Source organism: Myotis myotis, unplaced genomic scaffold (genome assembly GCF_014108235.1).
Source record: "Myotis myotis isolate mMyoMyo1 unplaced genomic scaffold, mMyoMyo1.p scaffold_m19_p_10, whole genome shotgun sequence".
Lineage (NCBI taxonomy): Eukaryota > Metazoa > Chordata > Mammalia > Chiroptera > Vespertilionidae > Myotis > Myotis myotis.
This window is the reverse complement of record NW_023416314.1, coordinates 69,159,801-69,163,835: the sequence shown is the minus strand read 5'-3', so window position 1 is coordinate 69,163,835 and position 4,035 is coordinate 69,159,801.

Here is a 4,035-nt window from a genome sequence, read left to right as displayed (position 1 = left end):
GAGGGCCCCTCTCTCACCAGGGGCTGCTGCTCCTGGCAGGCGCTTCCCGGCACTTGGAAAGCAGTTTCCCCGAGGGCTCCTATGCACGGCTCTCAGCAGCTCAGGAAACTGGGCTCCGACAGCCAGCGTGACTGGCCCAGGGCCTCACAGCTCCAGGAGCGCAGGCTGAGAGGCCGCTGGCAGGCCGCCTTCTGCAGCTGGAACTCGGCGAGCCTCTGGCCTGGCCTCTGTGTTCCTGGCCAGCCCCGCTGCCCTCTGCTCTATTTTGCCAATAACCAGAAGATTCTCCTTCCGAGGCAGAGGCGGACACTGTACACTGGGGCATGAACAAGATATTTCCTGGGCTTGTTTATGGAACGCATGGGGCTGTGGTTCAGTAGAGGCAGTGAAACGTCTTAGGACCCGAGGCTGCGAGTTCGGGCTTTATGTGTACTAGCTGGGGCATGTCTCTGGGCCTCCGTTTCCCTGTCCATGTGAGGGGGTAGTGCCAGATGGGCCATTCCACAGAACCTGTCCTCCCCGAGGGTGGTGAGGCTGGGGGAGAGTCCAGGACTGGGTTTCATCTTGACTCTCCCCTGCCTTGCTGTGTGACCTTGATCTAGTTCCCGCCTCTCTCCGGGCCTTTCTGTCCTCATCTCAAAAGACAGCAGATAGTCCTGCTTTGCTGAAGTCACAGAGAGGGAAACTGCTTTGCAAAGCTCTAGGGCCACAGACTGTGCAGGGTTTTAGCCTTATCCTTAGTGATTCTCAGACTGGTCGTCCCAGGAGAGAGACCCTCCGGCCTGCGAGAAAGCATGCCGGAAGGACTGAGCACAGACCCAGGCTGCGGAAGCTGTGCCAGGAAGCAGCCATGGCGGGAAATGTGCTCCCATTATTCCCAGCAGCACAGCCAGGCCCACAGGCTGGGGTGATTCTTAGGAGGCTCCCCTGGGCTCTGGCTCCCTCTGAGTCCCTAAGAACCTCCCTGCCCCCACTCCAGTCTGGTGTTCCTGGGGCTCATCCTGGGAGTGGGGGGTGCCGAGGAGCCTCCCCTGCGGGGCCAGCCCTGCCATGGCAGCTATGGCAGCTTGCCCTAGCAGCTGGTATTCCATTACAGGGCCTACAGTGAGGCCCAGATTAGACCATGAGCTCATTGCAGCATGAATGCCCCCCCCCCCGGGGTGGGGGGCCAGGAAGGCTGAAGGTCTAACTTGGAAATGTCACTGGGGGTTCTCCCTGATCCTCTCCCTTCCGCTGTCTCTCTGTGCCTGAGTCTCTGGGACTCTCTTCCTCTGTCTACCTCCCATGCACACACTGACACCCCTCTTGGAGCTCGCTGGAGATTGTCATGGCAACCCTCCAGCAAAATTATCAAAACACTTTTGTTCACAATCATACCAGACGAAGTGGTAATTCTGAGTGAGACAGAAGCAGTTGGTAGGACGCTGAAATCACTGGCTTTGTGCGGAAAGCCCGCCGAGGGGTGGGCTGGGCCCCCGCGGGGGTGAGGGTGGAGCCAGCAGGCAGGATGCCTAGAGAGGCCTTGTTGCTTGCCTGCCATGGACCTTGTTTGCCAATGACCGTTTCCCGCCCCTGATGCCGCACTCACGTTCTCATTTCACCCCACACACCTGAATGCACACATGTGCATACTGACCAGAACAGCAAGGTCTAGCCCAGGGATGGGCAAACTTTTTGACTCGAGGGCCACAGTGGGTTCTTAAACTGGACCGGAGGGCCAGAACAAAAGCATGGATGGAGTGTTTGTGTGAACTAATATAAATTCAAAGTAAACATCATTACATAAAAGGGTACGGTCTTTTTTTTTTTTTTTTTTTTTTAGTTTTATTCATTTCAAACGTAGTTTGCCCATGGCTGGTCTAGAGTAACCACCACCTCACTCAGCACTCAGAGGCCTGGCAGCCCTCTGGAGAGGCTTTTGGGTGAGGGTGAGGGGACAGACAGTTGACCAAGGTATCTAGCTGGCAGTCGGTCAGTGCCAGGGTGGCAGAGCAGCCACAGGAAGGGGCCTACCCTGCTCCCCCCCCCCCCCCCCCAGAAAAGCAAGGGAGCACTGCCCGGCGGGCTCTTCCCACCTGGCTCTGTGGCTCACCACCCATCTGCATCCCAGACAGACTGGGCATCCCTGCTCTGCCTGCCTGGCCTGGGCACTGCAGGCTCCCTTGGAAACAAAGCCCTGCTAATAGCTGAAGAGCTGGAGTTGCTTTTTTTAAACCCTGGCTCTGCCCCAAAGCCAAAGTGTGGGTGGGGACAGTGGAGGAGGTGGAGGCACAGGCCTCCTTGGCCAGCTGCCATCTTCCTGCCCCATCTGCTCCCCCAGCAGCCCCTCCACAGAGGCGAGCCGCCCCCGCAACCTCAGCGGGGCTGCTTACCACTCTCTGGCCCAAGCCTGAAACTTCCTGTGAATGGGTCCCCCCATCCCTGCATCCTTCTGAGGATTCTAGAATGTCAGAGCTGGAGGGGCCCCCAGTAAATCAGAGCATAGTCTCCCTACTTCACAGATGAAGAAACTGGCTCAGAGATGGGAAGCATCTGGTCCAAGGCCACAGCATATGCGGGTGATGGAACCTGGGGGTCTGACCTCTATCTAGTCCGTGCTGTTTCCGTCACTTCAGAGGGATGGCGAGACGGGTGCGGGCACAGAGCATGGGTGTTGGACTGGGGTCAGGCAGACAGCTGTGTCAGCACTGGCACTGAGGGGGGCCTTGGTGGGCTACAAAGCACCCAGAGTCCTCATTTCTAAAATAGAGCTGATGCTACCCCTCAAAGGATGCCATGAGGATGATTAGGTGAGGCACGTGCCAAGCATCATTGGCACAGTGCCGGGCACATAGGTGCTCAACAGATGACATTTCTGTGTCTCTCCTTGGTCGTCCCAGGGACACGGGCCTGTTGAGAAGAGGGACTGTCCTGCATCCCCTTTAATAGCCATCCCCTGCCCCAAGGTGGCCAAGAAAGGCTACGTAGCCTGTCCTGGAAAACCCAACACTGACCCTGCGAATCAGCAAGGCCAGAGGTCAACAGAACCCGATACCTGGTTAGGCTGTGGGCCTAGATCTGCCATCCTCATCACACATGTGAGGGGCGGTCTGTTGAAAGAGGCTGATATCCCCTGAAGCTGCCTAGGACCACCTCTGGGCACTGGTTCCCCGGGAATCCCATGCCTGGAGACATTGCTCTGTCTGGCTTCCTCCCTTACACGGAGTTAGGCAGAGGGATAAGCCACCAGAGCCAGATGTCGGGAGCACTTTCCCCGGACATCTTCTCAGCCACGTTGGGGGCTGGGCAGGATGGGGTGTGAGACAATGAAAACAAAAGGAAGGTGTGCCTCATGCCTAAAACATGCTGGGCACTATGCCAGGAGCTTCCCCTACAGCGATCGCTGGCTCCCGGGGCATTACTTGTGCTCTGAGGTGCAGCCACTGAGTCTCAGGGAGTAGGACCTGCCCAGAATTCATAGAATGAGCCTGTGGCAGATCAGGGTTAGAATCTGGTCTGTGTTCTAACCTGATAGCAGCCCTTCCAGAGGGCACAGAACAGTGTGAAAAGGCCACTAAGTATGGGGCTGGACCATGAGGCATCCTGAAGGGGAGAAGCCACGGATGGGAAGGGTCAGCAGTGGGACCAAGAATCTGGACAGGGAAGCCGACAGGAGTGGCTGAGGGCAGTGGTCGCCAACCTTTCAGACCTCACAGACCACCAATGGTCCGCTGCTCCAAAGGTTTCTTTAAACCAGCAGTCGCCAACCTTTCGGACCGCACGGGCCACCGCTGGCCTAGGGACCCCAGTCCCCAGCCTGGGAGTTTGGGGTCCAGAGGAGCTGCATGGGTTGGAAAGAAAGCTGTGGTGGAACCAGGCGCTGTGGGAGCAGGCTCGGGGGGCAGGGTGGAGGTGGTACACTCCACAGGACCCCTGACTCCTGCTTGCAAAGGCAGTGGCTGTTACTGTGATCCAGTGGGGAAGGCAGACAACACCGATGGGAACAAGCAGATGAGAAGGCCTTTTAGATCGTAGTTAAGCATGATAGGAAGGAAA